Here is a 25,820-nt window from a genome sequence, read left to right as displayed (position 1 = left end):
CCCATAAAGTTTATTTTTGAAAATGTACAGTTAGTAAATAGTATAGCAGGTCTGGTGCTTGCCTTGCATATGGCCAATCCAGGTTCAATGCCAGAGTGCAAAGCCAATAGTTAGCATAAAGCATCATTGGGCATGGCCCCCAAGAAACAAATAAAAAGTACAGTTGGGACCTGCTTCTGCATCTTCTTCCCCCATCCCAAAGCTGGGGCATTCCCACCCTTGATGTTTCTGGCATAAATTACTTGAGTCCTTGTGCTCTGAAACCAGTTTCATAAGTCCTTTCACTATGGAGCTTCATGAAAGGTCACCCTGGCTAGGGACCCCTCCAATCTTTAGCCTCTCAGACACAACCGCAGGTATTCTAAGTTTAGAGTTAGGGACTTCCTTACAGAGCTTGTCAGTAGGTAGCTTTCTTGAACACCAGTTTATTGAGCTTGTCCTGAACTTTGCCTTTGGACCACTCCTTTATTGCCTTGCCCCTGGATTTGTTCACTGGATCTTTGTCTTTCTCTGCCAATTTTGTGGCATCTTTCTTTTTCTTGTCATCCTTGGGCAGCATCACAAAGCTCAGAGAGCAGCAGCTAACCACTGCAGCCTGGCTAAGATGCCAGACCTCAAGGTAAATGTCTTAACCCTAGGTATTGCCTTGACAAACAGATTACTTTTATTTTTTAAGTTAAATATCCTTTTACTTAAAAAATTTTTTGAGGGCCTGGAGAGATAGCACAGCGGCGTTTGCCTTGCAAGCAGCCGATCCAGGACCAAAGGTGGCTGGTTCGAATCCCGGTGTCCCATATGGTCCCCCGTGCCTGCCAGGAGCTATTTCTGAGCAGACAGCCAGGAGTAACCCCTGAGCACCACCAGGTGTGACCCAAAAACCAAAAAAAAAAAAAAAAAAAATTTGGGGGGGGGCCGGAGAGATAGCACAGTGGTGTTTGCCTTGCAAGCACCCGATTCAGGACCTAAGGTGGTTGGTTTGAATCCCGGTGTCCCATATGGTCCCCCGTGCCTGCCAGGAGCTATTTCTGAGCAGATAGCCAGGAGTAACCCCTGAGCATCGCCGGGTGTGGCCCAAAAATTTTTTTTTTTTATCTAACACTGTGATTTACCAAATTGTTTATAATACAGTCATTCCAGGTATTAGATATTCAAACATCAATCCCACTACCAGTGTGGCCTTTCCTTCACCAGTGGCTCCAACTGGGATGGGGCCGGAGAGATAACATGGAGGTAAGGTGTTTGCCTTGCATGCAGAAGGACAGTGGTTCGAATCCCGGCATCCCATATGGTCCCTCGAGCCTGCCGGGGCAATTCCTGAGCCAAGAGCCAGGAGTAGCCCCTGAGCGCTGCCAGGTGTGACCCAAAAAAAGAATCTGTGGATTAACTGGATTGTTACTGGTGCCAGATGAGTCTTATGTGTTACTGTTTAGACTCATTGAGCTTAATAGATTTCTATGTAACTTTCACATCAGACTTCCTGCTATTACTGGGCTGACACTACTGTGAAATTCTGAGCTGTCACAGTTCTTGCTATATAGATCTGAAACAAATTTGGTGGTTTGCTAAGTTTGATAAGCTTAGGCTGTAGAGCTGGACCATTTCTGTTGGGTGTGGTGGTGACTGTTGTGGATTCCTACAGAAAGAGAATCTGCCCCCACCAATTCTCAGAATTCCTCAGAAGGATCAGCCTAGACCAGACTACCTGGAAGGAGTCAGCTGCCATTATTTTCTTTTGAAGCTCAGCAGAGGAACTGGGCGGTTTTTCTGCCCTGAAAATGGCAGGTGTGGACAGAGGTTGCTGAATTTTCCAGTGAGGGGTTAGTAAAGTCAAATAATTTTTTGTTTGTTTGTTTGTTTTGGGCAGTGCTTAGAGGTTACTCATGGCTTTGCACTCAGAAATCGCACCTAGCAGGCTCAGGGGGCCATATGGGATGCTGGGAATGGAACCACCAACTGTCCTGGGTAGGCTGCATGCAACGCAAATGCCCTACCACTGTGTTATCTCTCCAGCCCCCAAAGTCAAATAATTTTTTTTTAACATAAAATGCTTCACAGGAGGGCCGGGCGGTGGCGCAAGAGGTAAGGTGCCTGCCTTGCCTGCGCTGGCCTTGGACGGACCGCAGTTCGATCCCCCGGCGTCCCATATGGTCCCCCAAGCCAGGAGCAACTTCTGAGTGCATAGCCAGGAGTAACCCCTGAGCGTCACCGGGTGTGGCCCAAAAACCAAAAAAAAAAAAAAAAAAAAATGCTTCACAGGGGCCAGGCGGTGGCGCTAGACGTAAGGTGCCTGCCTTGCCTGCTCTAGCCTTAAACGGACCTCGGTTCGATCCCCCTACCCCCCCCCCCCCCCCGGCATCCCATATGGTCCCCCAAGCCAGCAACTTCTGAACACATAGCCAGGAGTAACCCCTGAGCGTTACCGGGTGTGGCCCAAAAACCAAAATAAATAAATAAATAAATAAATAAATAAATAAATAAATAAATAAATAAAACGCTTCACAAATTTGCATATCATCCTTGCACAGGGCCATGCTAATCTTCTCTGTATTATTCCAATTTTAGTATATGTGCTGCCGAAGCGAGCACAAAGTCAAATAATTTTGAGGCTCAAAACACTTTACTCTTCCAAACATTGTGGCCATGAGAAGCAGTTGATTCACTACTAAAACATCTCCAGATTCTTTGTCTTTGCTTCTTGAGTCTACAGAGTATCATCATTGAAGCTTGGTCCTGCGGTTTCAGGGATGATGCTGGGATGCTTTTGCTGGTATCATGGCACATGAGAAAGTTCCCAGCTTATCTGGGTTCTTCTGAGCCAAGCCTTTTGGGTCTGTCACCTTTCTCTCAGAAAAGAATTTTAGGGGCTAGAGAGAGAGCATGGAGGTAGGGATTTTGCCTTGCATGCAGAAGGATAGTGGTTCAAATTCTGGCATCCCATACAGTCCCCTGAGCCTGCCATATGGTTCCCCAAGCTTGCCAGGGACGATTTCTGAGCATAGAGCCAGGAGTAGCCCCTGTGTGCTGCTGGGTGTGACCCTTCCCCCCCACTCCCGCAAAAAAAAAGCTGGCTTTGGTTTGATCATCAGCAACACAAGGTTCCCTGAACACCATAAGGGGTTAGTAACTCCAGAGCACAAAATCAAGACTAGCCTCTGAGAACTGCTAGGTGATGTCCCTCCTCAAAATTACTTTCAATATAATTTGTCAATCAAGACCTCAGAGTTGAAGAAATAAAAGTACTTGATAATGTTCTTGTTCATAGTCTCCCTCTGCTTAAAATGCCTAGCAAAAGACAACTTACCCATCAAGGCTCATCTTTTATTTATTTTTTTTTGGGGGGGGTCACACCCGGCAGCAGGCTCTGGGGACCACATGGGATGCCAGGATTTGAACCACCGTCCTTCTGCGTCTAAGGCAGACGCCTTACCACTGTGCTATCTCTCCGGCCCCAAGGCTCATCTTCAATGCTTCTATGTGAAGCTTTCCTGAACCTTCCCAGGTCCAGACTGGAAAAGAATGAGTATCTTTGCTCTCTCAGCACTTTGTCCAATTCCTTGTGTAATCAGCTATTTACTGTTGTTCCCTCTAAACTTTGAGCAGCTAAAAACAGATTTCATGTCTTAGAAACAGTGCATGGCATTTACAAAGCTGCTTTCTCTCTCTTTTTTTTTTTTTTTTTTCTTTTTTTGGTTTTTGGGCCACACCCGGCAGTGCTCAGGGGTTACTCCTGGCTGTCTGCTCAGAAATAGCTCCTGGAAGGCATGGGGGACCATGTGGGACACAGGAATCCGAACCAACCACCTTTGGTCCTGGATCAGCTGCTTGCAAGGCAAACACCGCTGTGCTATCTCTCCGGGCCCCAAAGCTGCTTTCTCTTGGCCCAGCTTTTTTGTTTTGTTTTGTTTTGCTTTTGGGCCACACTTATATAAGTTCAGGGGTTATTCCTGGCTCTGCATTCAGGGATCACTCCTGGCTGGGCTTTGAGGGGCAACGTAGGGGGCCTAGAATTGAACCAGGGTCTACTGCATGCAAGGCAAATGCCCTACTTGCTGTACTATCACTCTAGCTCCAAATGTCTGCAGGATATATATTTTTTAAATTTTTGTTTGTTTGCTTTAAACAATACTAGGCAGTGCTCAGGCTTATTCCTGGCGCTACGCTTAGGGATCACTCCTAGTGGGCTTAGGGAACCAACTGGGATGCTGGCTCAAACCAGATTAGGCTACATGCAAGGCAAATTCCACCCTGCACCCCCCACACACACACATTGTATTACTGTTCCAGCCCCTTCCTTCTTTTTTATTTTTTTGGACTACACCTGGCAGTGCTCAGAGATTACTCCTAGCTCTGCACTCAGAAATCACTCCTGGCAGGTTTGGGGGACCATAGAGGATCTTGAGGATCAAACCTGGGTCTGTCCTGGGTTGGCCATGTGCAAGGCAAATGTCCTACTGCCATGTTATCACTCTAGCCTCAATCCCCTTTTCTTCTGCTCTCTAGTGATATTTTGGAGGGAAGGGGGTGTTACAACCAGCTGTGCTTAGGGCATATTCCTGACTCCCCTGTTCAGGGATCATTCTTGGCAGTGCTCAGGGGACCATATGTGGTATCAAGGATAGAACCAGGGTCAACAGCAAGATAAACACCCTACCATTGTGCATCTCCCCAGCTCCCTGTCTGGTTTATTCTTAATTATCCTTCAAAATTTGAATTAAATTCCACTTCCTGGGGCCAGAGCGATAGCATAGTGGTAGGGCGTTTGCCTTGTACATGATTGACCCATGATGAACCTCGGTTTGATCCTCGATGTCCCATATGGTTCCCCAAGCCTAGAGCGATTACTGAGTGCATAGCTGGGAATAACCCCTGAGTGTTACCGGATGTAGCCCATAAAAACAAAAATAGAGGGCCCGGAGAGATAGCACAGCAGCGTTTGCCTTGCAAGCAGCCGATCCAGGACCAAAGGTGGTTGGTTCGAATCCCGGTGTCCCACATGGTCCCCCATGCCTGCCAGGAGCTATTTCTGAGCAGATAGCCAGGAGTAACCCCTGAGCACCGCTGGGTGTGGCCCAAAAACAAAAAAACAAAACAAAAAAAAAAGATAAATAAATAAATTCCACATTCTCCAGGAATCGGAGGTAGAACTATACAAGTTTGCTTGTTTTTGCTATGTGGGCTCATAGTGCTACAACATTCTCCTCTCATTGCACTTCTCTCTCTTAGTTGTTGTTTAATCTGTCAATCCTACTTCACTTAAAGCTTCCTAAAGGTCATGGACCAAGATGGTCATAGTTACCTTGCATCCTCAGCATTTAGCATATAATAAACACCTGATCAAGAGGATACTTGAGGCAGAATGAACAGACCTACTCAAGAGTAGCAGAAAACTATCTTTTCTTCCTTGGAGTCACACTTAGACTTTTCCTGCGTAATCTGAGCTTCCACCATCTGGAACACAACTGGAGAATGTCAATAAAAACCGTCAATCACAAATTTCATGCCTGCAGATCTGCAGATTCCTAAAGAACCATTTCATTGGAAATTCTGCTATGGGGGCCAGTGAGATGGCGCTAGAGGTAAGGTGTCTGCCTTGCAAGTGCTAGCCAAGGAACGGACCGAGGTTCGATCTCCCAGCGTCCCATATGGTCCCCCCAAGCCAGGGGCGATTTCTGAATGCATAGCCAGGAGTAACCCCTGAGCATCAAACGGGTGTGGCCCAAAAAAAAACCAAAAAAAAGGGAAATTCTGCTATGAGCAGCAAACATTGATGTTTACAACTAATTGAGACAGAAGAAAGTGAATTATATCTTTTTTTTGGGGGGGGAGGGACGACTAGGGTTTGAATTTTACCTGATGATGCTCACGAGTTTCCTGAGGAGGTGCTCCAGAGACTGAACGTAGTATGGGCACCAAACCAGAATCAGGTGCAAGCAAGGCAAGTGCCTCAATCCCTGTAATATCTCTCTCACCCAGCCTCATCATAAACAAAAGGGGAGGACAACAGAAAGCACTGAAGACAGCTCACAAGCTCACCTGATACGTAATTCTCGTAACCGGTCCCTTCGGATCCAAGTGTGTTCAACATGAGCTGGCTGTCTAATACTAGGTATCTTGCGCCGAACCCCAGAGAAGGCAGAAGACTTGTTAGACAGTATCTTCGAAGAACATGGTTTCTTAATGGCACCAACCCTAAAACAAATTAATTACATTTGAGGAAAAATGAAAAGAATCAAATTATCTATGCATGTGACGCAGAAGCCTATTAATATACAAAGTTAAGGGCTGGAAAGATAGCACAGCAATAGGGAGTTTGCCTTGTATGCAGCCGAACTAGGATGAACAGTGGTTCGAATCCTGGTATCCCATATGGTCCCCTGTGCCTCTCAGGAGAGATTTCTGAGCGCAGAGCCAGGAGTAACCCCTGAGCACAGCCGGGTGTGACCCAAAAACAAACAAAAAAATACAAAGTTAAACAGATAGCTAATATAGACTGATAAATCTACTATAGAACAGTAAACAGAGAAACCTGTTTGCTATAGGAGGTAATACTTCTAGATTTGTTTTTTGGGGGGAGCCAAACCCAGCAGTGTTCAGGGGTTACTCCTGGCTCTGCGCTCAGAAATCGCTCCTGGCAGGCATGGGGGACCACATGGGATGCCAAGGATCAACTCGGGTGTATCCTGGGTCAGCCACGTCGTGCCAGACAAACGCCCTACCACTGTGCTATCCGTTACAGCCCCTACTTCTAGACTTCTATGTGAGCTGTGAAGGTTACATTAGATTCATTAGTTCTAACACATATATTTTTGCTATTTTTAATTTAATAAAATTTTAACTGAATCACTACGAGAAACAGTTACAAAATTGTTCATGATTTCTGTGCTCCAATACCTGTCCTTTCACCAGTAAACATTTCTCTCCACTAAATACCCCAATTTCCTCCCGCCCTCCCTACCACCTGCCTCAATAAAAGACATTTTTTCATTTTTTCTCTCTTTTTCCTCCTTTTTTCTTTTTATTTTTTTTTTTTTTTTTTTTTTTTTTTTTTTTTTTTTGGTTTTTGGGCCACACCCTGTGACGCTCAGGGGTTACTCCTGGCTATGCGCTCAGAAGTTGCTCCTGGCTTCTTGGGGGACCATATGGGACGCCGGGGGATCGAACCGCGGTCCGTCCTAGGCTAGCGCAGGCAAGGCAGGCACCTTACCTCCAGCGCCACCGCCCGGCCCCCTTTTTTCTTTTTAAACACTGTGGTTTGCAATAGTTACTTAAGGGGTAGCATGCATGTCTCTTATCTGTTTGCTTTTGTTTTGGGGCCACACCCAGCAGTGCTAAGGGGTTATTCCTGGCTTTACACTCAAAAATTACTCCTGGCAGGTTCGGGGGACCATATGGGATGCTGGGGATCGAACCTGGGTCCATCCCAGGTCAGCAGTGTGCAAAGCAAACACCACTGTGCTATCACTCCAGCCCTGTCATACATGTTTCTTTTTTTTTTTTTTTTTTTTTTTTTTTTTTTTTTTTTTTTGTTTTTGGTTTTTGGGCCACACCCGGCGGTGCACAGGGGTTACTCCTGGCTGTCTACTCAGAAATAGCTCCTGGCAGGCACGGGAGACCATATGGGACACCGGAATTCGAACCAACCACCTTTGGTCCTGAATCGGCTGCTTGCAAGGCAAACACTGCTGGCTGTGCTATCTCCCCGGGCCCCTCATGCATGTTTCTTTTCTTTTTCTTTTTTTTTTTTTTTTTTTTGGTTTTTGGGCCACACCCGGCGGTGCTCAGGGGTTACTCCTGGTTGTCTGCTCAGAAATAGCTCCTGGCAGGCACGGGAGACCATATGGGACACCGGGATTCGAACCAACCACCTTTGGTCCTGGATCGGCTGCTTGCAAGGCAAACACCACTGTGCTATCTCTCCGGGCCCTCATGCATGTTTCTTAACCTCCTTTTGCACCCAGCACTTGTCCAGAGTGATCATTTCCAACTATCTTTGTCATTGTTATTGTCCCTTCTCTGCCCTAACTACACATCCTGCTCTTTGTGGCAAGCTTCTGACCATGACATGTCCTTCTGGCCCTGTCTCTATTGTCTTGGGTATTATTACCATACTATCTTTTTTTCTTTTGGGGGGGAGTGTCACACCCAGTGTCACTCCTGTTACTCCTGGCTCTGCACTCAGAAGTTGCTCCTGGCTGGCACAGGGGGACCATATAGGATGTCGGCATTCAAACTACCTTCTGTTCGAATCAGCTGCATACAAGTCAAATGTCCTACTGCTATTCCACAATGAGTGCTATTCCATGTATATCCCTCTCCCTCTGACTCGTTTTGTTCAGCATAAAACTTTCCATGTCCGGGCTGGAGCGATAGCACAGCGGTAAAGCATTTTCCTTGCATGCTGCCAATACAGGACAGACCCTGGTTCAAATCCCGGCATCCCATATGGTCCCCAGAGCCATATGGTTTTTGGGTCACACCCAGCTGTGCTCAGGGTTACTCCTGGCTCCACACTCAAAATCGCTCCTGGCATGCTCAGGGGACCATATGGGACGCTGGGATTCGAACCAATGACCTTCCGCATGAAAGGCAAAAGCCTTACCTCCATGCTATCTCTCCGGCCCTACAATTTCTGAGTGTAGAGTAGAGCCAGGAGTAACCTCTGAGTGCTGCCAGGTGTGACCCAAAAACCAGGGAAAAAAAAATACTCTCCATCCATCTATATTTAAGCAAATTTCATGATTTCATTTTTTCTTAGCAGCTACCTAATATTCCACTGTATAGATGTATTACAGTTTCATTATCCACTCATTTATTCTAGGGCACTTGGATTGTTTCCAGATTCTGGCTATTGTGAATAGTCCTACAATAAACAGAGGAGTGCAGAGGGTTTTGCTACACTGTTTTTGAACCTCTAGAACATATATATATTCCAGGAGCAGTACGATTGGATAATATGAAGCTCAATTTCTAATTTTTTTTTTTTTTTTGGTTTTTTGGCCACATCCGGCGGTGCTCAGGGGTTACTACTGGCTGTCTGCTCAGAAATAGCTCCTGGCACGGGGGACCATATGGGACACTGGGATTAGAACCAACCACCTTTGGTCCTGGATCGGCTGCTTGCAAGGCAAACGCCGCTTGTGCTATCTCTCTGGGCCCTCAATTTCTTTTTTTTTTTTTTTTTTGGTTTTTGGGCCACACCCGGCGATGCTCAGGGATTACTCCTGGCTGTCTGCTCAGAAATAGCTCCTGGCAGGCACGGGGGACCATATGGGACACCGGGATTTGAACCAACCACCTTTGGTCCTGGATCGGCTGCTTGCAAGGCAAACGCCGCTGTGCTATCTCTCCGGGCCCCTGGGCCCTCAATTTCTAATATTTTGAGGAATGTTTATACTGTTTTCCAAACAGGCTAGTTTTAGTACTTTTTTTGTTTGTTTGTTTTATGAGCCACACCCAGCAGTGCTCAAGGGTTACTCCTGGCTCTGCCCTCAATAATCACTCCTAGTTGGCATAGGACCACAGGGATGCCAGGGATCGAACCTAAGTTGGACACGTGCAAGGAAAGCACCTTACCTGCAGTATATCACTCCAGTCCCCTAACACTCTTCTTAAAGAGTCTTTTATTGGGGAGCCAGAACAATAGCACAATTGGGTTGTACATGGCTGACTCTGATTCGATCCTCAGCTTTCCATATGCTCTCCTGTTCCTCTCATGAGTAATTTCTGAGCACAGAGCCAGGATAATCCAAGTACTGCTGAGTGTGGCCCAAAACCAAAAACAGAACAAAAATATCTTTTTTTGTTTTTATCAGAGTGATAGTACAATGGGTAAGGCATCTTATAACAGATCTGGATTCTATCCAAGAACTAATAAATTCTAGAAAATATAAAATCCATTTTTCCCCACCCTCACCCCGCCAAAATCCTTTTTTTTTTCCTTTTTTGGTTTTTGGGTCACACCTGGCAATACTCAGGGGTTATTCCTGGCTCTATGCTCAGAAATCCTCCTGGCAGGCTCTCGGGGAACCATATAGGATGCCGGGATTCGAACCACAATCCTTCTGCATCCAAGGCAAATGCTTTACCTCCATGCTATCTCTCCAGCCCCCTAAAATCCACTTTAATGTACTAATAATTAGCATCCTTAGTTGTGAGACACAAATCTAACCCAAAGTAGCTTTTAAAAAAAGTTATTCAGGGGCCGGAGAGATAGCATGGAGGTAAGGCATTTGCCTTTCACACAAAAGGTCATTGGTTCGAATCTCAGCATCCTATATGGTCCCCTGAGCCTGCCAGGAGTGATTTCTGAGCATAAAGCCAGGAGTAAATCCTGAGCGCTGCCTGGTATGACCAAAAAACAAAACAAACAAAAAAAGTTATTCAAGAAAATTAACAAATTATTAACTAGATTAACCGAGAAAGATGACAAGTGTTATCAAAAGTAGGAATAATGGCCATAGATGTGGCTCATTGGCAGGGTACATACCTTGTATAAAGCTCTAGGTTCAATCCACAGATATAAATAAAAGAATGAGGAATTGTGATGTGGTTCAGCATTAGTGGACTTGTCTTGCTGTTTTAGGCCTTGAGTTCGAAACAAGCAACAAAAAGTAATGAGATTGAGGGCCCGGAGAGATAGCACAGCGGTGTTTGCCTTGCAAGCTTCCAATCCAGGACCTAAGGTGGTTGGTTCGAATCCCGGTGTCCCATATGGTCCCCCGTGCCTGCCAGGAGCTATTTCTGAGCCGACAGCCAGGAGTAGCCCCTGAGCACTGCCGGGTGTGGCCCAAACACCAAAAAAAAAAAAAAAAAAGTAATGAGATTGAGTGAAATGAGCCAGATGGAGGGTTGGACATAGAATGATCACTCTCATCTAAAGTCTATATATTAAAAAAAATCCCTATAGTATGAGAATAATACCCAAAGACAATAGACTGATGGGGACGAAGTGCAGGTAAGACAGAATGACACTCTGACAATAATAATTGAATGATAATTCTGAATAATAACTTGAAATTGAAGAGAAGCAAAGTGATATGCATGATACCCCTTCGGTAACAGTATTGCAAACCAGTGTCTAAAAGGAAAAAAATGGAGAACAGTGTCAGAGACAGGCTGGCGAGGAGGAAGGATGGGAAGGGCAACTGGGGATGAACACACTGGTGAAAGGATGGGTGTTGGAGCACTGTGTGGCTGAAACTCAACTATTAACTTTTTAGGTCTGAATCTCGTGATGAAATAACTTTTTTAATTAAAGGGGCCGGAGAGATAGCATGGAGGTAAGGCATTTGCCTTTCATGCAAGAGGTCATCGGTTCAAATCCCAGTGCCCCATATGGTCCCCTGTGCCTGCCAGAAGCAATTTCTGAGCCTGGAGCCAGGAATAACCCCTGAGCACTGCCGGGTGTGACCCAAAAACAAAACAAAAATAAATAAATAAATATATAAGGGGCCAGAGAGATAGCACAACGGTAAGGCGTTTGCCTTAGACACAGAATGATGGTAGTTAAATCCCGGCATCCCATATGGTCCCCCAAGCCTGCCAGGAGCGATTTCTGAGCATAGAGCCAGGAGTAACCCCTGAGCACTGCCAGGTGTGACCTGAAAACCAAAAATAAAAATAAATAAAAAATAAAATAAATAAATATATAAGGGACCGGAGATACAGCACAGCAGTAGGGTATTTGCCTTGCACGCAGCTGACCAAGAACAGATGGTGGTTCGAATCACAGCATCCCATATGGTACCCTACCCCAAGCCAGTCAGGAGTGATTCCTGAGCACAGAGCCAGAAATAATCCCTGAGCGCTGCTGGGTGTGACCCAAAAACCAAAAACCAACAAACAAAAAAAATTAAAAAATATATGCATATAAAATAAGAATAGCTGGAGATTGTTCAACAGGTAAGGGCACGTAGTCAATACAGGTTCAATCCCTGGCACCCCATATGGTCCCCTATGCCTGCCAGGAGTTGCTCAAAACCCAAAAAACTAACTCCACCCCCAGCCCAAAAAAAGCCTGTTTTAGCTTCAAAGGAAAAACTCTAATCTCAAGTCAGCCCTCTCTGGTCACATGCTACCCTGAACCTCACCCTCTTAATGATCATAACTGGCCAGGCCTGCTCACTCCTTTTAATAACTTTTGTAAAAAAAAAAAAAAAAAAAATGAAGGGGCCAGAGCGATAGCACAGCATTAAGGTGTGTGCCTTGCATGCGGCCAACATAGGATGAACCCCGGTTTGAATCCCGGCATTCCATATGGTCCCCCAAGCATGCCAGGAGCCAGGAGTATCCCCTGAGCACCTCCGTGTGTGACCCAAAAAAAAAAAACAACAAAATATTACAGGGGCCTGAATGATTGCACAGTGGTAGAGCATTTACCTTGCACATGTCCAACCCAGGAAAGACCCCAGTATCCTATATGGTCCCCCAAGCCGGCCAGGAGCAATTTCTTTTTTTTTTTTTTTTTTTTTTTTTTTGGTTTTTGGGCCACACCTGGCGCTGCTCAGGCGTTACTCCTGGCTGTCTGCTCAGAAATAGCTCCTGGCAGGCACGGGGGACCATATGGGACACCGGGATTCGAACCAGCCACCTTTGGTCCTGGATCGGCTGCTTGCAAGGCAAACGCCGCTGTGCTATCTCTCCGGGCTGTGCTATCTCTCCGGGCCCACAGGAGCAATTTCTGAGTGCAGAGCCAGAAGTAGTAACCCTTGAGCCTTAACGGGTGTGGCCCCAAAACAAAACAAAATTACAGTCTTTTCTATGTGTAAATATTTTTGTTTTATATATCCAGATTTGAGTTCTTCCATTTGGAAAAAAACCTTAATGCAAGCTGAATGTAATCATAAACAAAAGCAGGGGAAAAGCTAGACTAGGCTGGTTGGTTCCTATTACTTCAGAGGTGACTCATTTCATCACTATTATTACTACTGTTGGTTCTGATACTTTTTAAAATAAAACTTACTATATTTAAATACTATGTATCACATAATTGACATAGTTGATTATAATACATGTTTCCAGTGAAAGCAAAATTATTTAAAAAAAAAAGATTACTGTAACAAGAAAATTTGTGAAATTGTCTATCTCTCAATGCGGTCAATAAGTCACTATCAGAAGGTTTAGTAAGCTCTTGTTGCTAGTTGATTATTCTGTTACTCTTTTGTTTCCGAACATTAGGTGGCTTCAAATACATACTGACATCAAAATTGTCCTGTTCCTGGCTGGAGAGATAGCATAGCAAGTAGGGCATGTGCCTTGCACCCAGACGACCCAGGTTTAATCCCTGACATCCCAGATGGTCTTCCAAGCCTGCCAGGAATGATTTCTGAATGCAAAGCCAGGAGTAACCCCTGAGCACTGCTGGGTGTGGCCCAAAAAACAAAACAAGAAAGAAAATAAATAGCTCCTGGCAGGCTCGGGGGACCATATGGGATGGCAGGAATCGAACCCTGGTTCGTCCTGGGTCGTACTGTGCAAGGCAATCGCCCTGCGCTGTGCTATCACTCTGGCCCTCTGATACTGTTTTGTTTTTTGTTTGGTTTGGTTTTTTGTTCATTTTGGGTCACACCTGGTGGTGTTCAGGAATTCTCCTGAAAGGCTCGGGGGACCATATGGGATGCCGGGCTTCAAACAGGGGTCTGTCCTGTGTTAGCTGCGTGCAAGGTAAAAGCCTTATTGCTGTGCTATCGCTCCAGCTCCTCTGATACTGTTTTATTTGGAAATCTTTCTATCACTATATATATCATATATATATATATCACATATATATATCACTATAATCTTTCTTATAATACAGTTCTTTTACTTTTGTTGTTTTCTTTTGTTTTTGTTGAGTTACACCCAGCAGCACTCAGGAATTACTCCTGGTTCTATGCTCAGAAATCGCTCATGGCAGGCTCGAGAGACCACATGGGATGCCAGGATTCGAACCATTGTCCTTCTGCATGCAAGGCAAGCTCCCTACTTCCATGCTATCTCTCTGGTCCCCTAATACAGTTTTTTTGATATGTTTCCCTTGAGCCCTTAACTCAACAACATGAGTATGAATCCAATTTGTCACCAAAGCCTGCCTTGCCCCAGGTATCCAATATTAAGGGACACAGCATCAATGTTTAAGATTTGAGGATCTGGGGCAAGAGCGATAGCACAGCGATAGGGTGTTTGCCTTTCACAAGTCCAACCCCAGATGGACCCTGGTTTGATTCCTGGCATTCCATATAGTCTCCCGAGCCTGCCAGGAGCGATTTCTGAGTGCAGAGCCAGGAGTAACCCCTGAGCACCACCGGGTATGACCTCCCCACCCCCCAAAAAAATAAGATTTGATGATCTAAAGAAAATTACAGTGCCAGAGAAATAATACAAGGGTTAAGGAGATAATCTTGCATACAGCTGATCCCAGTTTAATCACTGGCATCTAATTTGGTTTCCTGTGCATTATTAGGAGTAATCCCTGAATGCAGAGCCAGGAGAAAATCCAAAGCACTGTCAGATGTGGTCCCTACCCACCCCATCCCACTCTGCAAAGGAAAATAAAGTTTTCTAGCCTTTGTCTGTATTCTACTTCTTTTTTTTTGTTTTTGTTTTTGTTTTTTTGTTTGTTTGTTCCTTTTCATACCTAGTTTTTTTATCTAGCTTTTTTCATAGCTATTCAAATTAAATTATGATTATTCTTTTTCTTTTCTTTTCTTTTCTTTTCTTTTTTTTTTTTTTTTTTGGTTTTTGGGCCACACCTGGCGCTGCTCAGGCGTTACTCCTGGCTGTCTGCTCAGAAATAGCTCCTGGCAGGCACGGGGGACCATATGGGACACCGGGATTCGAACCAACCACCTTTGGTCCTGGATCGGCTGCTTGCAAGGCAAACGCAGCTGTGCAATCTTTCTGGGCCCTTTGTTTTTGTTTTTGTTTTTGGACCACACCCGGTGAAGCTCAGGAATTACTCCTAGCTATGCGCTCAGAAATCGCTCCTGGCTTGGGAGACCATATGGGATGCCGGGGGATCAAAACGCAGTATTGAACCGTAGTCCATCCTAGGTTAGTGCTTACTAGTGTAACCTACTTCTCAATACACCCAGTGCTGTCTATTTGTGAAGCGGGTGAGATGCCTAGAATCTAATCAGAGGTTCTGATAGCTTTGGATGCCCTGGATAACAACACAAGATATCTCATAGAGAAATCTTTCTATCTCAAGATAAAACACATTTTTTGGCCATATTTGAGATCTAGACTCTAACCACATTGAACAGGATAAAAAATACAAACATAGTATTTGTATGTAAGGGTACATGTATTTGTATGACGTAGTATTCATATTTTCTAGGAGTAAAAGGCTTGTCAAAAAACAAAAGGGACTGAAGAGATAGCATGGAGGTAGGATATTTGCCTTGCATGCAGAAGGACGGTGGTTCAAATCCAGGCATCCCATATGGTCCCCAAGCCTGCCAGGAGCGATTTCTGAGCATAAAGCCAGGAGTGGCCCCTGAGCGCTGCCTGGTGTGACCCAAAAACCAAAACAAACAAACAAACAAAAAAAATCAATTGGGTTGGAGCGATAGTAGATAGTACAGCAGGTAAGGCTCTTGCTAGCATGCAGCCAACCCAGGTTCAATTCCTGGCATCCCAAATTTGGCAAATCCCAAATTTGCCAGGAGTAGTTCCTGAGTGCAGAGCTAGGAGTAACCCTTAGTACCTCTGAGCGTAGCCCAAAAACAAACAAAAAACAATAGTTATATTGGAGCCAGTGAGAGAATACAACAAATACAGCATTTGCCTTGCATGTATCCATCCCAGGTTCTATCCCATGTATCATATATGGTCCAGAGTTTAGCCAGAAGCGATCCAGGACCACAAAGCCAGAAATAAATCTTGAATATAGATGTGTGTGGTCCCAAAATCCCCACCCTCTGATGGGGGGCTCAACTGTTGGGACTGCAAGGGTAGCTCAATGGATTGGGTGTATGCTTTATATGTGGAGGATTTGATCTTTGGCACCACATGGTCTGAGTAGCATCAGATCATATACTCCATCAAACATTTCCCCTAGACCAGAGCTATGAGCAGCACCACATCAGTACTTTTAGGTGTGGTCCCAAATCAAAATAAAAAACATAAAAAATAAAAATAAATAAAAAACATTTGCCAGGGCCGGGCGGTGGCGCTAAAAGTAAGGCGCCTGCCTTGCCTGCGCTAGCCTTGGACGGACCGCGGTTCGATCCCCTGGTGTCCCATATGGTCCCCAAGCCAGGAGCAACTTCTGAGCACATAGCCAGGAGTAACCCCTGAGCATTACCGGGTGTGGCCCAAAAACCAAAAAAAAAAAAAAAAAAAAAACCATTTGCCAAATGAAGGATTGTTTGTAAATTACCTCTGGCCCTCTTTCCTTTCCTTTTTTTTTTTTTTGGGGGGGAGGGGGTCACACCCGGCAGTGCTCCTGGCTCTATGCTCAGAAATCGCTGCTCCTGGTAGACTCAGGGGACCATATGGAATGCCAGGATTTGAACCACCGACCTTCTGCATGCAAGGCAAATGTCTTACCTCCATGCTATCTCTCTGGCCCCAGCCCTTTTTTCTTTTTTTTGGGGGGGCGCCTTTTTCACTGCTCTACTAGAACTCCTACTTTGTTCATTCTAATATTTTTAGAGGGAGCCACACCCAGCAATATCAGGGGTCACCACCTGGGAATGCCAAGGAACCTATGTGGTGCCAGGGATGAAACTAAAGTCAGTTGCTTGCAAGGAAAGCATCTCATCCTCCCAGGGGTCCTCAAACTTTTTAAACAGGGGGTCAGTTCACAGTCCCTCAGACCACTGGAGGGTCTGACTATAGTAAAAACAAAAATTATGAACGAATTCTTATGCACACTGCATATATCTTATTTTGCAATGAAGAAACAAAACAGATACAAATACAATATGTGGCCCACGGGCTATAGTTTGAGGACCACTGTCTGGCACCAAAATCAGAATTTAGTGAATGTTCCACATTAAATTTGTAATGATTTTAGGGTTTTGTCTGTCTGTTTGTTTTGATTTTGTTTTGGTTTGGTTTGGGGATCATACCCAGCAGTTCTCAGAGTTTGCTCCTGGCTCTGTGCTCAAGGAATCACTCTAGCGATGCTTGGGAGACCATATGCAGTGCTTAGGATTAAATCTGGGTTGGTTGCATATAAGTCAGGAACTTTACCTGCCTATCTTTCTGGCCCTTTAAAATGGATTTTTCAGGTATAAAATGTTCATTATGATCTATAATTTATATGGAAACCCAAAATACCAAGCAACATTTTATCCCTAAATATTAATCACATCACTTGAGACTTAGGAGAAAAATGAAAAACTTTTTTTTTTTGGGGGGGGGTTATACCCGGCAGTGCTCAGGGGTTACTCCTGGCTCCACGCTCAGAAATCACTCCTGGCAGGCTTGGGGGACTATATGGGATGCCGGGATTCGAACCAATGACCTTCTGCATGAAAGGCAAATGCCTTACCTCCATGCTATCTCTCCGGCCCCGAAAAACTATTTTTTATTATTTATCTTTTTGTTTTGCTTTGTTTTGTTTTGATGCCACACTCAGTGGCGCTCCTGGATCTGCATTCAGAAATCGCTCCTGGGGGGCCAGAGCGGTGGTGCAAACCTTGGACCAGGATTAGATCCATTGTCATCCCATATGGTCCCCCAAGCCAGAAGCGATTTCTGAGCATAGGGCCAGGAATAACCCCTGAGCATCACCAGGTGTGACTCAAAAACCAAAAACCAAAAAAAAAAAAAAAAAAAAAAAATCACTACTGGCAGAAGGGACCATATGGGATGCTGGGAATCCAACCTAGGTCCATTCTGGGTCAGCTGCATGCAAGGCAAAAGCCCTACTGCTGTGCTATTTCTCCAGTCCTATTTATCTTTTTTTTTTGGGGGGGCCCACACCCGGCGGTGCTCAGGGGTTACTCCTGGCTATCTGCTCAGAAATAGCTCCTGGCAGGCATGGGGGACCATATGGGACACCGGGATTTGAACCAACCACCTTTGGTCCTGGATCGGCTGCTTGCAAGGCAAACACCACTGTGCTATCTCTCCGGGCCCCCTACTTATCATTTTTACATATAAAAAGTTTAAGGCTTTTTTTTTTTTTTTTTTTTTTTTTTTTTGGTTTTTGGGCCACACCCGTTTGACGCTCAGGGGTTACTCCTGGCTATGTGCTCAGAAATCGCCCCTGGCTTGGGTGGACCATATGGGACGCCGGGGGATCGAACCGAGGTCCTTCCTTGGCTAGCGCTTGCAAGGCAGACACCTTACCTCCAGCGCCACCTACCCGGCCCCAAGTTTAAGGCTTTTATGGACCCTAATTTAAGGGTTTTGTTTGTTTTGATTTTTGGATCACATTCGGCAGTACTCAAGGGTTACTCCTGGCTCTTGTGGCAATTGTGGGAAACCTCAACACGGCCCTATCAACACTTGATAGGTCAACCAGACTGAAACCCAACAAAAACATACTAGCCCTGAAAAGAGTTATGGAAGAAAGAGGACTAGTAGATATATACAGGACACTCCATCCCAAAAAACCTGGATACACATTCTTTTCCAATGTACATGGGTCATTCTCCAGAATAGACTACATGCTGACACATAAAAATACCTCCATAAACTCAAGAGGATAGAAATCTTGCAGGCTATTTTTGCTGACCACAAGGCTCTGAAATTAGATGTGAACTACAAAGCCTGGCAGGCTCAGGGACCATATGGGATGCTGGGATTCGAACTACTGTCCTTCTGCATGCAAGGCAAACACCCTGCCTCCATGCTATCTTTCCGGCCCCATTAAGGTTTTTTTTTGTTTGTTTGTTTTTTTGTTTTTGTTTTTGGGCCACACCCGGCGGTGCTCAGGAGTTACTCCTGGCTGTCTGCTCAGAAATAGCTCCTGGCAGGCACGGGGGACCATATGGGACACCGGGATTCGAACCAACCAACTTTGGTCCTGGATCGGCTGCTTGCAAGGCAAACACCGCTGTGCTATCTCTCCGGGCCCAAGGTTTTTTTTTTAATTTGATTTTGTTTTGTTTGTTTTTTTTGTGTGCCACACTTGACACTGCTCAGGAATCATTTCTGGTGGTGTTCAGGGGACAATATGGGGTGAGTGCCAAGGATGAAGCATATTCGGATTCTTGCATTGCAAGCACCTTACCCACTGTATTATAACTCTGGCCCCCAATCTGGGATTTTTTTTTTTTTTTTTTTTTTTTGCAGAAAGAGGATTGGGAGGCCAGATTCATCACTTACCTAGAATCAACCTTCTTCTCCATTCTCCAGAGCTTTAATCTCTTTTTTTGATGGAAATTCAACCAATGACTTGACATATACTTCCGAAAAAGAAGACTCTTCACGAATCAGTGTCTTTTATCTTCCAATTCAACCTATAAGAAAAAGCAGAAAATGGGGCCGGGAAGGTGGCGCTAGAGGTAAGGTGTCTGCCTTACAAGCGCTAGCCAAGGAACGAACCACGGTTCGATCCCCCGGCGTCCCATATGGTCCCCCCAAGCCAGGGGCGATTTCTGAGCACATAGCCAGCAGTAACCCCTGAGCGTCAAACAGGTGTGGCCCAAAAACCAAAAAAAAAAAAAAAGAAAAGAAAAAGCAGAATAAAAGAATGATTATCGAGGCTCCTTGGAGTCATATTTATATAGCAGGGATTTCTCCTAGCAGTGTTTGGGAGACCATATGTGGTGCTGAGGATAGAACCCAGGTCAGCTGCATGTGAGGCAATCACTGTAACCCCTGTACTATATAGCTCTAGCCCAGGAATCATATTTCTGAAGTGAAATGCCAGTTAATACTCTCAAAGTTCTGGGAATATGGGTCAAGTGGCAGAGCTTATGCCTTGAACATGCCTTGGCATCACGTTTTCTACGAAACAGCACCATGGGGTCGGGCATGTTGGTGGTCCTCAACAGCCCCACAACTTTTTTTTTTTTTTATTAAATCACAAGAAATTACAAGTTACTCAATTCTTAATTTTTTTTTTGTGGGGAAGCACATCTAGCAACACTCAGGGGTTACTCCTGGCTCTGCCCTCAGGGAACACACCTGGTGGTGCTAGGCAGATCAGATGGGATGCAGAGGATTGAACATGGGTCAGCTAAATGCAAGGCAAGGGCTTTATATACTATACTATTTCTTAGCCCCCCCCCCAAAAAAATAGAAAGTCTGACTTAAAACAGTTTTAAAGGGCCAAAGCGATAATTTGCCTTGCATGGACCCAACCCAGGTTCTATTCCCGACATCCCATATGGTCCCCAGACCCTGTCAGGAGTGATTTCTGAGCATAGAGCCAGGAGTAACCCCTGTGCACTGCTGGGTGTGACCCCAAAACAAAAACAAACAAAACACAGTTTAAAAGTAATTTTCTAAGAAAGAAAACAGTGAGTCAGACTCACAATGTTATCATTGGTTCATTATAACCTATCCAAGTAATTCTCCAAACCTTACATCTCCCTCACAAGGTCTGTAGAGCCACAATTTGGGAGGAGAGGGAGGGTGGGCCACACCTGATAATTTTCAAGGGCTACTCCCAGCATGTGTGCTCAGGGATTACTATTGTTGGGACCTGGGGACCATATCCAATGCTGAGAAATCAAACTAGGGTAAGCTGCATGCAATAGCAATGCAAGTGCTTTTCTTCCTATACTGCCATTCTGGCCCCAATAACATTGGTTTTATTTCAGTGGAAAGAATAGCAATGTTGTAAGTAGAATTGTGCTTCACACAGCCTCAAATGCCGGTACCATAAATGATACTTGGAAACAGGGCCTTTGTAACTAAAAAGTAGGTTAAGGGCCCAGAGAGATAGCACAGCGGTGTTTGCCTTGCAAGCAGCCAATCCAGGACCAAAGGTGGTTGGTTCGAATCCCGGTGTCCCATATGGGTGTCCCCCCCACCCCCGTGCCTGCCAGGAGCTATTTCTGAGCAGACAGCCAGGAGTAACCCCTGAGCATCGCCAGGTGTGGCCCAAAAACCAAAAAAAAAAAAAAAAAAAAGTAGGTTAAGATGAGGTCACATAGAATAAGATGGGTCCTTATTCCAAAATGATTTAAAAATGGAGATGAGGGGCTGGAGAGATAGCATGGAGGTAAGGTGTTTGCCTTTCATGCAGGAGGTCATCAGCTCGAATCCTGGCATCTCATATGGTCCCCCATGCCTGCCAGGAGCAATTTCTGAGCATGGAACCAGGAATAACCCCTAAGCACTGCCGGGTGTGACCCAAAAACCACAAAAAAAAAAAAAAAAATGGAGATGAAACACAGGAACAAATATACACAGAGAGCCTGAAAAAAAAATACAGGGAGAAGAACATGATAAAAACAGACTGGAGGGGCCAGAGAGATAGCATGATAGCATGGAGGTAAGACGTTTGCCTTGCATGCAGAAGGACGGTGGTTCGAATCCCGGCATCCCATATGGTCCCCCGAGCCTGCCAGGGGTGATTTCTGAGTGTAGAGCCAGGAGTAACCCGAGCACTGCAGGGTGTGATCCAAAAATAAACACACACAAAAAAAAAACAGACTGGAGAAAGTTTGAAAAGACAGTACAGTGGGTAAGGTGCTAGTCATGCATGCAGCCGACCAGATTTGATCCCAGAAACCCACATAGTCCCCAGAACACTACCAAAAGTGATTCTTGATAGCAGAAACTGGAGTAACTCCTGAGCATCACTAGGTATGGCCCAAAATCCTAAAAAAAAGGAAAAGAAAATAGCCTGGACTGATGTGTTTTAAAGCTAAGAAACATTAGGACTGCTGAAAACAACAGAACTAAGAGAAAGACCTGGGTTAATTCTTCCCCAGAGCTTTCAGAAAGAGGATGGTCTTGAAGACATTGTAATTTCAGAGTTCTAGCATACAGAACAGTAGACAAATTTCTACTGCTTTAAGCCTCCAAACTTTTAATACTTCATTATACTGTAGAAGCCTTGAAAATTAATACAATGGGGCCGGGCGGTGGCGCTAAAGGTAAGGTGCCTGCCTTGCCTGCGCTAGCCTTGGACGGACTGCAGTTCGATCCCCCGGTGTCCCATATGGTCCCCCAAGCCAGGAGCAACTTCTGAGCACATAGCCAGGAGTAACCCCTGAGCGTCACCGGGTGTGGCCCAAAAACCAAAAAAAAAAAAAAAAAAAAAGAAAATTAATACAATGGGGCCGGAGAGATGGCATGGAGGTAAGGCGTTTGCCTTTAATGCAGAAGGACAGTGGTTTGAGTCCCTGCATCCCATATGGTCCCCTGAGCCTGCCAGGAGCGATTTTTGAGCATAGAGCCAGGGGTAACCCCTGAGCACTGCAGGGTGTGACCCAAAAAAAAAAAAACAAAAAACAAAAAACAAAAAAAGTAATACAAGGGGGCCAGAGCGCAGTGGTATGGTGTTTGTCCTGCACATGGCTGACCTAGAATGGACCTCAGTCCATTATGTCCCATATGGTCCTCCAAGCCAGGAGCGATTTCTGAACACAAAGCCAGGAGTAACCCCTGAGCCTCACCAGGTGTGGCCCAAAAATAAAAACAAAAACAAAAAAAAGGAAAAAATGAAAAGAAAATTAATACAAGGAAATAATTTTTTTTCAGATCAGAGCATTTTATTGGGGGGGGGGGTGGCTGCAGGGGAGATTAAGCTGATGTCCTTGGCGAGCCAGGATCTCCGAGCCATATGGCCACAGAAAGACCAGATAAAATTTGTTGTTGTTTTGTTTTTTTTCTGGGGGGGCCACACCCGGTGATGCTCAGGGGTTACTCCTGGCTATGCACTCAGTAATCGCTCCTGGATCTGTCCTGGATCTGCCACGTGCAAGGCAAATGCCCTACCACTCTGCTATAGCATAGGCCCCTGTTGTTGTTCTTGAGTTATACCTAGCAGTGATCGGGGGTTAGTTACTCTTGGCTCTGCACTCAGGGGACCCTATGGAATGCCAGGAATCAAACCTGGATCAGCCACAGCAAGACAAACGCCCTATCCACTGTGCTATCACTCTGGCCCCAAAATTTAAGTATTGGGGAGGGTAGCTAACTGGAGTACACACTTTGCATGTAGGAGTTGTGAGTTTGATTTCCTGGTACCACATGATCCCAGAACATGTGCAATGAATGAGTAGCCACAACACACACACACACACACACACACACACACACACATATGGTGAAGGAAACTAACAAGAAAGACATGACCTGTGTCAGTCACTGATAATGGGTCGTAACGGGTCATTTATTCTAAAGCTGATAGCACAGAGGGTAGGGTGACTGCCTTACATATGGCTGACCGGGTTCATCCCCAGCATCCCACAGGGAATCCCGATCCTGACAAGAGTAATTTTTGAGTGCAGAGCCAGGAGTAACCTCTGAGTGGCATCAGATGTGGCCCAAAAACAAACAAACAAACAAACAACCCTCTGTCCTGGCTCTCCAAAACCACACTCCAAAGTTTCACCAGTAATGATAATTTCTAAATAAATCAAATGGAAGGATTATTCAAAGAGAGAATTTTGCTGGGACTTTACCTTTGCTTTTATGTCATGTTACAATGTTTCTGTGGAATGTTATCAGTGGTTAAAAACTCTCTTCTGGCCAGAGAGATAACACAGCGGTAGTGCATTTGCCTTGCACACAGCCCACCCAGGAAAGACGGTGGTTCGAATCCGGTCATCCCATATGGTCCCCGAGCCAGCCAAGAGTGATTTTTTTCTTTTTCTTTCTTTCTTCCTTTTTCTTTCTGTTCTTTCTTTCTTTCTTTTTTCTTTCTTTCTTTCTTCTTTCCTTTCTTTTCTTTCTTTCTTTCTTTCTTTCTTTCTTTCTTTCTTCTTTCCTTTCTTTCTTTCTCTCCCTCCCTTCCTTTCTCTCTTTCTTTCTCTCTCCCTCCCTCCTTCCTACCTGTCTGCCTCCCTCCCTTTCTTCCTGCCTTCTTTCTTTCCTTCCTTTCTTCTTTATTTCTTTCTCTTCCTTCTTTTTCTTTCGTTCTTTCTCTTTCCTTATTTCTTTCCTTCCTTCCTTTCTCTCTCTCTCTCTCCCTCCCTCCCTCCTTTCCTTCCTTTCTTCTTTCTCTCCCTTCCTTCCTTTCTTCTTTTTTCTTTTCTTTTTTTTGTTTTTTGGGTCACACCCGGCAGTGCTCAGGGATTACTCCTGGCTATCTGCTCAGAAATAGCTCCTGGCAGGCACGGGGGACCATATGGGACACCAGGATTCGACTTTTTTTTTTTTTTTTTTGGTTTTTCAGCTACACCCGTTGACACTCAGGGGTTACTCCTGACTATGCACTCAGAAATCACTCCTGGCTTGGGGAACCACATGGAACTCTGAGGATCAAACTGTGGTCCGTCCTAGGCTAGTGCAAGCAAGGCAGATGCCTTACCACTTGTGCCATTGCTCCGGCCCCCCAGGAGCAATTTCTGTGCGTAGAGCCAGAAATAACCCGAGTGCCGGCCAGGTATGACCCAAAAACCAAAAAAAAAAAAAAAAAAACAACTTCTGCTAGATATTTTGTACCATTATTATGACTACTTTTTTGCTTTCCCATTAGAATATAAAATTCCATGAAAACAGGAGCACAATCTAACCTCACCTATCTCCAGAATCTAAAACAATGTCTGGAGGGCCCAAGCGATGGTGTAGCAGTAGAGCATTTATATATATATATATATATATATATATATATATATATATGTGGACCTAGGACGGACCACAGTTCAATTCCCCCAGCGTCCCATATGATCCACCAAGCCAGGAGCGATTTCTGAGCGCATAACCAGGAGTAACCCCTGAGCATCACCGGGTGTGCCTCAAAAACCAAAAAAAATAAAATAAAATAAAACAATGTGAGGCCGGAGCAGTGTCTGCCTTGTGGGCTCTAGCCTAGGACAGACTGCAATTTGATCCCCTGGCATCCCATATGGTCCCCCAAGCAGGAACAACCCCTGAGCCAAATAAAAAAGCCCTACTATGACAGGCTAAGAAAAGCAAAATTGGCCAGAGCCACGGCACAACAGGTTGGCCATTTGCTTTGCACATGGCTGATTTGATCCCTGGCATTCCATATGGTTCCCCAAGCACCACCAGGAGTGATTCCTGAGTGTAGAGCCAGGAGTAATCCCTGAGTATGCTGGGTGTGGCCCCAAAACAAAGATAAAAAACCTAAACAAACAAACAAAAAAACCCATAGATAATTGGTGTGGATTTCCATTTAAACCTATATATTTGGGGTCTGGAACAACTGTACAGTAGGTAGTAAGGCATTTGCATTGCACGTAACTGACCTGAGTTTAATCCCTGGCATCCCATATGGTCCCCCCCCCAAGAGCATCACCAGGAATAATTGCTTAGTGCAGAGCAAGGAGTAACACCTGAGCACCAATCATAAGAAAGAGATCATAGGAACTGAAAATTTTCCACTAATTCTTCAACAAAAAACCAGAAGAGAGACCAGAGAAATAGCACAGTGGTAGGGTAGTTGCCTTGCACATGGCTGACCCAGGAAGAATGGTATTTTGATTCCCGGCATCCATCCCATATGGTCCCCTGAGCATGCCAGGGACAATTTATTTTTTTTTGTTTTTGGGCTACACCCGGCGATGCTCAGGGGTTACTCCTGGCTATCTGCTCAGAAATAGCTCTTGGCAGGCACGGGGGACCATATGGGATACCAGGATTCGAACCAACCACCTTTGGTCCTGGATCGGCTGCTTGCAAGGCAAACGCTGCTATGCTATCTCTCCAGGCCTGGCAGGGACAATTTCTAAGCACAGAGCCAGGAGTAATCCCTGAGCATCAGTGGGTTTGACTAGATAGATAGATAGATAGATAGA

General features: G+C 45.1%; 1 protein-coding gene and 1 non-coding gene across 2 annotated transcripts in view; one reads left to right on the top strand and one right to left on the bottom strand.

Annotated features, from left to right (window-relative positions):
- The window catches only part of PISD (phosphatidylserine decarboxylase), a 356,590-nt gene that overhangs the window by 101,141 nt on the left and 229,629 nt on the right, over positions 1-25,820 (top strand). The window lies entirely within an intron of this gene.
- LOC126031696 (U6 spliceosomal RNA) lies at positions 2,481-2,586 on the bottom strand. The gene has a single exon (XR_007503528.1). It is a non-coding gene; the product is annotated as a U6 spliceosomal RNA (small nuclear RNA).

The sequence above is a fragment of the Suncus etruscus genome, chromosome 15, assembly GCF_024139225.1.
Source record: "Suncus etruscus isolate mSunEtr1 chromosome 15, mSunEtr1.pri.cur, whole genome shotgun sequence".
NCBI lineage: Eukaryota > Metazoa > Chordata > Mammalia > Eulipotyphla > Soricidae > Suncus > Suncus etruscus.
Note: the sequence above shows the minus strand (reverse complement) of the source record. Positions and strands in the feature narration are given on the sequence as shown.